This window comes from Passer domesticus, chromosome 9 (assembly GCF_036417665.1).
Source record: "Passer domesticus isolate bPasDom1 chromosome 9, bPasDom1.hap1, whole genome shotgun sequence".
Taxonomy (NCBI): Eukaryota; Metazoa; Chordata; class Aves; order Passeriformes; family Passeridae; genus Passer; species Passer domesticus.
The window spans coordinates 7,713,695-7,723,031 of NC_087482.1; the positions used below are offsets into that span (position 1 = coordinate 7,713,695).

General features: G+C 54.5%; 1 long non-coding RNA gene across 1 annotated transcript; it reads left to right on the top strand.

Moving 5' to 3' along the window:
* Positions 1-780: 780 nt before the first annotated feature.
* Positions 781-2,229, top strand: LOC135307432 (uncharacterized). The gene is made up of 4 exons (XR_010368152.1): positions 781-853; positions 941-1,042; positions 1,202-1,306; positions 1,963-2,229. It is a non-coding gene; the product is annotated as an uncharacterized LOC135307432 (long non-coding RNA).
* The last annotated feature ends 7,108 nt before the right edge of the window (positions 2,230-9,337 follow it).

The window sequence follows — 9,337 nt, forward strand, 5'->3', positions numbered from 1 at the left end:
CCAACACCCCTGCATTGCCCAGTTCCCTGTGGCAGATGGGGATCCCAGCACACCATGGAAATGGTTCTGATCTGTGCTCCCTTCTAGACTGGAATCGTGACATGGGTTCTCCGGAAATCCTGATGAATGATGGTTTGAAGTTCCTGGAGGATGCTGGAGGCAAGTTTTCATTCTGCCTTTCCTTAGTGAATAATCAGGGTCAGTGCAACAGAAGCTCACTTATAAACCATTTCCCTTAATATAATCTTAAGATTAAAAGAATCTGGAAACCTTGCCCTGCTCCCTTCTGGAGGCCTGAGGGCTCCCACAGGATCACTGTCAGTGGGAGGAAGGAGCATTAGCTTTCAATCTTCCTCCTGTGTGCTGTGCCAGTGTGTCCTTCTGTGTACTCTGTGCAGTCAAAGAGAAGAGCAGAGAGGGAAGGGGCCGGGCCTAGGGCTGTGCCCCGGGGCTGAGCCTTGTGGGCAGCCTGAGGATCTCCTGCAGTGCCACAGGAGCTCTTCTGTCCTGCCTTTCTTTGCAGCTGAACCTGCTGGTGAAGGCCCCACATCCAGGACTGAGGCTCTGGGAGATGCTGAGGGTAGGTCAAGGCCTTTCCCCTGGGAGAGCTGCCAGCTCAGAGCCCAAAGCTGGGCCAGGGGGGCAGCGCTGCAGGTGCCAGCACAGAACCATGCACGTGTGTGCCCGCGCCCTGCACGATCCCCTCACCACTCCTGCGGCTCAGTGGTGCCCGTGCAGATCAGCAGAGATGGCAGAAGCTTCTGTGGCTGTTGAGTTACAGGTGTGTCTACAGGGAGGAGATTCATACGTACGTTGGTGGTTATTGCCAACAAGACCAGTCTGCATGGCAGGGGTGGGTAGTGTGTCCCTGCTGACCCCACAAGTTGAGCACTGCTTTTGTGGGATCCATTCCTGGGAAATGGAAATATTTTTCTCTAAGTTCCTCCGAAGAGGAAGATGCAAGACACAACAGAGAAGATATCCCTGGAACCATCCAAACAGATGAGGCAAGTGCTGAAGAAAATGCTGCAGGGAGGACAAGGTGGGTGCATTTGCCTCATGCTTCCCCTGGGACTCCGCAGCCGGGGGCTTTGGCAGCACATCTGAACGCATGGTTCCCGGCACAGCAGGATGGGATCCATGGCCCATTCCCAATGAGGAATGTTTCCATCTGATCCAGCTGTCCCTTTTCCTTCTCCAGAAATGAAAGGAGAGCCTGTGCAGATGGAACCATTTCCCGGAGGAAGTGGTTCCGTGCCAGCATCTGTTGAAGGAAGGGAGGCCATGCCAGGCACAGGCACAGGAGGTAATTGCTGTGCCTCTGGGCCTGAGCCCTGCTGAGGCTTGAGCTGCCCTCTCTGCTGCTTGGCAGTGCGGGCACAGCCTGGACTAGAGCGGCACAGCCCAGGGGAATTATCCCGAGCAGGCTCAGGGCACTCGGGTCCTGAGCAGTCCTGCTGGGGACCCTCTGGGGGAGACATGTCCTTAAACCTGGCAGGGACTGCACGGGGTGCCCATGGTGGGGAAAGGACAGAGGGGGAGAGCAAGGCTCCAGTGTGTCCTGAGAGGGCCTGGCTGTTTGCCCTTGGGATCTGGGGGGTTTCCCCACAGAAGGAGGGCAGGAGGGACAGAAGGAGGTAGGGAGGCATAACTGTGTCACTGCCTGCTGCAGTTTTCGCCGGGGTTTTAGAGAGGATTTCCTCTGTGTCTGAGGGAGAGAACCCCGGGGCCCTGGGCTACTCCAGTCACCCCTCCCAGGGGTGTTGCTGAGGGCAGGGAAAGAGTGTGGAGAGTGATCAGGAGCCAGCCCAGAGCTCCCCAGGCCCCTGTGCAGCTTTGGCCATGTCCATTCCCATCTGGGTCCCATAGCCTTACACGACCCCCTTGCAGTGCCCTTTTCCATGTAGCATTCGGGCATCCCAGCATGCCACAGATATGGTTCTGATCTCTGCTCCCTTTTAGACTGGAATCGTGACATGGGTTTTCAGGAAGTCCTGATGAAGGATGGTTTGAAGTTCCTGGAGGATGCTGGAGGCAAGTTTTCATTCTGCCCTTCCTGAGTGAATAATCAGGATCAATGCAACAAAAGCTCATTTATAAACCATTTCCCTTAACATTATGTAAAGGCTGAAGGATTCTGAGAATCTTTCCCTTCTCCCTTCTGGATCCCTGAGGGATCCCTCAGGATCGCTGTCAGTGGGAGGAAGGAGCATTGATCTTTCAGTCCTCCTCCCGTGTGCTGTGCCAGTGTGTCCTTCCGTGTGCTCTGTGCAGTCAAAGAGAAGAGCAGAGAGGGAAGGGGCCGGGCCCAGGGCTGTGCCCCGGGGCTGAGCCTTGTGGGCAGCCTGAGGATCTCCTGCAGTGCCACAGCAGCTCTTCTGTCCTGCCTTTCTTTGCAGCTGAACCTGCCGGTGAAGGCCCCACATCCAGGACTGAGGCTCTGGGAGATGCTGAGGGTAGGTCAAGGCCTTTCCCCTGGGAGAGCTGCCAGCTCAGAGCCCAAAGCTGGGCCAGGGAGGCAGCGCTGCAGGTGCCAGCACAGAACCATGCACGTGTGTGCCCGCGCCCTGCACGATCCCCTCACCACTCCTGCGGCTCAGTGGTGCCCGTGCAGATCAGCAGAGATGGCAGAAGCTTCTGTGGCTGTTGAGTTACTGGTGTGTCTGCAGGGAGGACTTCTCCAGCTCCAGGGCTGGATGCTTGGCCCCAAACCAGCTCCCATGGCAGGGGTGAGTAGTGGGTCCCTGCTGACCCCACAGGCTGAGCCCTGCTTTTGCGGGACCCATTCCTGGGAAATGGAACTACTTTCTCTTAAGGTCCTCCAAAAGGGAAGACCCAAGATACTGCAGCCAAAATGTCTCATGAGGCAGATGAATTCCTGAGAGAAACACAGAAGGAAGCACCCGGAGGACAAGGTGGGTGCATTTCCCTCATGCTTCCCCTGGGACTCAGCAGCCGGGGGCTTTGGCTGCACATCTGGACACGCCGTGCCTGGCACAGCGGGAAGGGATCCGTGGCAGCCTCGCTGCCCCGCTGCTGCTTTCACACCCTGCAGGGCTGTTTCCCAGCCTGGCCTTGCTGCAATTCCTCCCCAGCCTCTGCAGGATGGAATTTGGCATTAGCTGATAGGGTGCCCCAACTGTACTGTGGGCCTGAGATCCCCTGCCATTTCCCAATCTCTGAGAAGATCAGGAGGTGCAGCTGTTTGCACAAGGGAGTGCACTGGCCCAGCCCCAATTACCTGGGCTGTTTCCTGATCTTTACCTGTGACTTAGACAAGCATTGCCACATGAAGGTGCCACCTCCCCAGTGGGGAGTGTTTCCATTTGATCCAGTTGTCCCTTTTTTCCTTTTTCAAGTGACGGACCAAAACGCTCTGCAGGAGGAGGAACACTCAGGGAGAAGCAGTGGCTCACTGGCAGCGCTAGCTGCAGGAAGGAAGGCGATGCCAGACATGGGCACAGGCACAGCAGGTAATTGCTGTGCCGGGCTCAGCCCTGGCCGGGGCTGTGCGGCAGCAGCTCTTCCCCCAGGGCCTGCCCTTGCCCGGCCCGGCAGCAGCCAAAGCTGGAGGCGCCTCGGCTTCCAGGCCTCTGGAGCTCGTTCAGAGCTCCAGGGAAACGGGACTGGTGCAGCAACGTCCCTCCCGCTGCAGCTGCTGCAGAGCTGGCCCTGAGTGCCCAGAGGCCCAAGGCACAGGAGCAGCCCCGAGCGGGAGCCCTGCCGCCAGCCCAGGGCCAGAGCCAGCCCTGGCTCCCGACTGGGCAGGGGCTGCGCTGGGTCCTGACAGGGCCTGAGCCTGTCCCCTGGGGCTGGGGGAGCTGTGACGGGGCAGGGAGGGCCAGGGGTGGCAGTGGCTGCTCAGGGATGGCTTTGGCCCGTGTCCCTGGCAGCAGCCACTGCCCAAGCAGCTGCGCTGCCCCCGGCCTCTCCTCCCGGCCTGCTGGGCTTTGTTGGCTGGCACAGCCTGTGCCAAGGGCCGGCAAGGTGCCTGCAGGCCCCAGCTCTGGGGGAAACAGAGAACGTCCTGCCCGTATCCACCGTGCTGCCAGCTCAGCAGTGCAGCACAGCACGGGCTCACGCTTCCCATTGCTCCCACAGATGCAGCTGGCACCACAAGACCTGTTCCCAATGCCCAGGATGGCCTCGGAAGTGGTTTCTGTCAGGGAACCGGCTGCTGGCTAGGGTTTCTGGCAGGCGTGCTTTATTTGGAGCTTGTCTTCATATTGTGCTGCATGGGAATCTGGTATTCTTGGAACAGAAAACAGTGAGTGTTTTGTGCTCTCCCCCTCCAACAGCTTCTTTTGAATGTCTAACGTGGACAGGGAACATTCCCATTGAGGCTGCAGTGGAGTTGTGGCTAGTCCATGATAGTCCAAATAACTCTGCTGAGGGTTCTGCTGCTGCCCAGTGCTTCCATTGGCCTCTCAATTGCTGGGCCTTGTCCTGGGGGCCCCGCTGGGGCTGCAGCCAGAGCTGGCTCCCACTGAGGCTGCCTGGCCAAGAGCAGCCCCAGGGGCACGGGGCAGAGGCAGAGGGAGGTGGGGAGGAGAAAGAGCAGGGCCGAGGTTGCCCTTGAAAGGCAGTGGCGCTCTGGGGCCCGCTCCTGGCCAGGGACCCTGCCCAGAGCCGTGCCCTGCTGGCCGGGGCCTTGAGGGGCAGCTGTCCAGCTGGGCCCAGCTGTGCCAGCAGCTCCAGCCGTGCTGGGGAGCCTTGCCAGCTCTGGGCCCTGCTGTGCAGGAGGCTCTCTGTGTGCCACTGGCAGCTGGGGCCTCAGCCACCACCTCTATTCACAGGTGCTCGCGTGTATCTTCAGAAGACAAACCTAAAAACAGAGGCAATGACAACCTGGCAGTTTATCCCAGCTCTTCCCTTCTGCCCCTATCTGCCCTGCCGTGGCTGCATCCCTGCCATGCGGCCGTCCCAAAACCCACCCCTCCTCAACGAGACCCTCTGCCCCTGAGCCCCCTGGTCCTGTTCCCCAGCCAGGACTGAAGGTGGGCAGCCCTTGCCTGGCAGGGCAGGGCTTGTCCCACATTTTATGTTTAAATAAAGAATTAGAGTTTTCACAGCTATGTCCGGTTGGTAGCACCAACAAAGCCCACCCGGCACCAGCACTGACTGAGCTCCATGCCCAGGAGCAGCCGTGGATGCCCACGGTGTGGGCAGGTAGGAGCCAGGCAGGGGCTGCTGTGCCCAGCGGCGGGGCCCCGAGGGGATGGGGGAGCCCATGCTGAGCGTCCCTGCGCTGAGGACACATTTCCTTCCGTGGCATCATCTGGGCCTGGACCTGAAGAGGCTCAAAGGGATATTTTGGTGTCCCTGCTGAGGGGTGCAGGGATCCCTCATGAGGCATAAAGGAGTATTGATGGCCTCTCCTAAGGTGTGCAGGGATCCCTCATGCGTTGGGCAGCAGGGTTAAATTTGAGAGGGTTTTTACTCTTCTCAGCACAGCACAGGGACACTTGGCCGAGGTTTTGCCAAGCTGGGAGAAAGCCTCTTGCAAAGGCTTGGGCCCAGCCTGTGGGCACAGCGGGCGGGCGCAGCCCATCCCCTGGGCCAGTCCGGGCTGCTCAGGCCGGGACGGGCCGGGCCAGGCTCGGGCCCCGGCAGGGAAGGGCCGCGGCCCTGGGCTCTGCTGAGGCTGCTGAGCTCCGGCCTACCCTGTGCTGCAGCCCAACACCTTGACAGCTATGGCCGTGCCCTGGGCCACCGCAGGCACCCGGGGCTACAGCTGAGGCCGCGCCTTCTCCCACTGAAGGGAGGCTGGCTCTGTTCCCTCGCAGGGCACAGCTTAGCTCCCAGCACCTTTGGGAACCTGCCTGCCGGGGAAGTGCCGAGGGGCAGAGTGTTCCAACCCTTCTCACTGGGAAGTGTGTCTGGTGGTGTGGGGATTTTAACATTTTTTTCCCTCTGAATTTGTGTCCTGCCAGAGGGTTAAGTTTGCTTGCTCTCAGTAGGGTGCTTTTCTTCTTGGCAGTCAGTGGGGCTTCAATGCAGCCAGGGTTGAAGGAGGATCTCTGGCCGCTTGGGCTGTGGTTGTGGGACACCTTGGCTTCATCCTTCCTTTGTCTGTGATTTGCACTGGTGCTTGTGCAGGCATTTTATGGCAAGTGGCTTCAGTTTGTTCCTCTTGGTACCAAAAACCGAGAATAAACCTCTTTAACACCACTGTAGTATTAAGAGGCAGGCCTTACTTTCTTGACTTGCTGGATGCACAGGCCAATGGCATCACAGGGCCTTCTTGGTGGGGTCTTCAGATACCCTGGTGGTCACTGAAGAAGGAAGATGATTTTTCTGGGAAAAAGACAGTTTCCCATGTGTGGAAAAGAATAACCTCTCACTTCCCCATCCTTTTCTATACAAAGTTATACAGGCAAGTGCATTCATATATCTCTATTTTCCTTGTCTATCTATCTATCTATCTATCTATCTATCTATCTATCTATCTATCTATCTATCATCTATCATATTAATCTATTGTGGTGTTGCATTTCATTCAAATGGTATGCTCTATCTTGAAAATGTACCCCTCAAAAATGTATGATTTATTCCAACCTGTGTTCCTCCCCTGAAGTCCCATGAATCTGCAATCCCATTGGCCCAAATCTTATTTCGTGCCCACTTTGAATTTCCCTCTTAAGCTGTGCGAGGAAGACCAGATTCTCTCATGGCCCATCTCTCCCCTAGGCTCGCCCTCTCTCCCCCTTCCTTTTGCCTTTCCCCCTTCTCCCTCTGAAACCATGTTACACCCGGGGCTTGGGCCCCCAATAAACCCTCATCTAATCAGCACCCTCAGAAGCCGTGTGGAGTCTCCTTGCGTGCCTGCTGCTGCCAGCGAACTCACAGCCCAGGGGGCCCTCCGGGGACTCCCCGAGGAACCCCCCCCCGCCAAACAAACTGCTACAATCTATGAAATGTTTCTGTGATTTCCTTCTTGCTAGACATATGCAGGCTTGTTTAGATTGACTGTGAACCAAAATCCTGCAAAGCTGGAAAATGACTGGTGGCCATCACTCTGATTTCCTTAAAAGCCATTTTTCATTCTAATTTTTTCATCTATGGTGGCTGGTAAATACCTGTCTTCCTTAAGCTATGTGCTGGCAATACTGGAGGTAGAAAATAACATAATGCTGCATAGTTTAGATACTTGATAGTTTCCTTGTGAAATTTTATGGCAGGATCTCCTGCCCCAAAACTAAAGCAGCAGGTCAGCTACTGAGCACAACTTACTGCATAGCTGCAGCTCATGTTTCTACAGTGGAAGTGGCTTTTTGTTTTTCTGCATGGGTATGAAACACTACCAATTGAAAGGCCGTTTACAGAGCAAAGAGCCTTGTTAACTGTTGCCTGGACTTTGGGAAGGTGGTAGCTGTTACATCAATACCCAGTAAACTGCCGAAATTAATTTTTGTGACTACTCTCTCGTGATTTTGGCCTGGCTTCTTTAGGAGGTTCAATTTTCATTAGAAATGGCACAGTGGAGCCAGTGCTGCCTCAGGACAGGTGGAGCTGGGACAAATGGCTCATTGATTTTGATCTCAACAAAAAGCCACCTGAGCTCCTCATGACAGCAACCCCACGGACTGGAAATGGATCCATTAAAACTAACTCTTCACAGAGCTTTTAACTCGAAGCTCTGACACATGGAGCTTGCTCAGTTCTGCCATGGAGGAAGGGAGTTTGAAGACAAAGAGGTTTAGCAAGGAGATCCATGTACAACAAAAGTGCTTCTATTTTAGCAAATGAAGTATCTTAGATGTGAAACTTCATCCGTACTCCAGTCTTATCCTTCCATTTACCCAAATTCTCTGTCTTAAATCCTTTGTCAGTAGGAAAATATGACAGGGAAGTGTAGATCCTCCTTTCCTTCTTGAGCTGGGCAGCTTGTAACCTTGTCTTCTCCGACAAACAGGAGCAGACAAATGGGAATTTTGTCATGAAACCATACTTGGGAAAGTTTGCCCTGTGTTTGTTTTTGTCCCAAAGTAACTGAGATTCATCGGAGTATTTACAAGCCCTAAAGGATGGATTTATTTTGCTTGCTAGAATTTTGATTTTTTTAGACCTTTTCTGCTGCAGAAGAGTCTGGCACTTGCAGAACTCTTACCCCATGCACTTCTCCAGTGCTTCTTGCAGAGAATCATGCGTGGAGAATGAAACTCTCACAGTTGACTTCTGCCTCCTTTCCTGCCACTGTTTTGTTCTTTTCCCATTTATAAGAACGCAGGTGAACTAGAAATGTTGTGGTCAGGTGTGCTGTGTGGCTGCTCTGTGCTCAGAGGAGCTCTCCTGGATGTACAGCTTAGCATCTCCCTCTTTAAAGGGCTGCCCAGCTTCCTCCTGTCCCATCTCGTGGGTCCATCTTTTCATTCCCTTTTAATTTAAAATACTTCCACAATTTAATATTAAATGCTAGGTAAAAAAATCCAGTGGCACTCCCAGATAGAAAAAAATATGTTGTGTGTAACCCAGAGGAGGAATTCTGCTGGCAAAGTGATGGCTTTCCACTGAAGTGGATCAAACAGGTGCTCAGTTGGATGCTGGTGCTGAAGTACTTTTCTTGTGGCTTGAGTGTCTCATGGCAACAGCCTGAGATTTTAATAGCAGAAAGAAATGATTTCCTGCTAATTTTCCTCTGAGAACTGTCACCTGTACAATCTTTTCCAGCCTCATGTAGTCTGACCTGTAACTGCTCCAAAGCCTGGTTAATTTTTTTAATGCTTTTGAAATTTTTGGTCCCATTTGCAGAGAACAGGAGGGTGCTGGCTATTTTTTTTCAGGTGCAGTGTATTTTTACTGGGGGCGGGACTGGCTTTAGTTTTACCTTCCCAGCATCAGCTGCACTGATGCTGGGAAGTTACTCTCTCTTATTCCAGTTACTCTCCAGGCTGGTACGTGCAACCCCAGTGGCAGCAGTGGTAGATTGAACTGTGCCTGGGCTGGGTTGGGAGGGGAATAATCCTACTGCATCCATGATTTTCCCTCCTGGGCACCTGCAGCAGGCAGAGCTGTGCCCTCCCACTGAGGCTGCCTCAGCCAGGAATGCTTGCAAAATCCCCGTGCTCCTTTGGTATCGCCAGACCAGGGGACATGGTGACGCTGGGTGTTGCCATGGGACAGGTGAGTCCTTGAAGGCACACACTTGTCCCACTGAGCTTGGGGCCCCTATTTGGAGATCAGCTGCAGACGACTGGAAAAAAGAATGTGGCATCTCCCAGTTCAAACAAACAAACCAGAAAACTTTAGTTTGAGGGATGAGGGGGCCAAACAACAGGGGTGGGTGCTCGTCTGGTCCTGCCCTGGTTTTCAGGCCGACTGTAGGGCTTTTTATCTC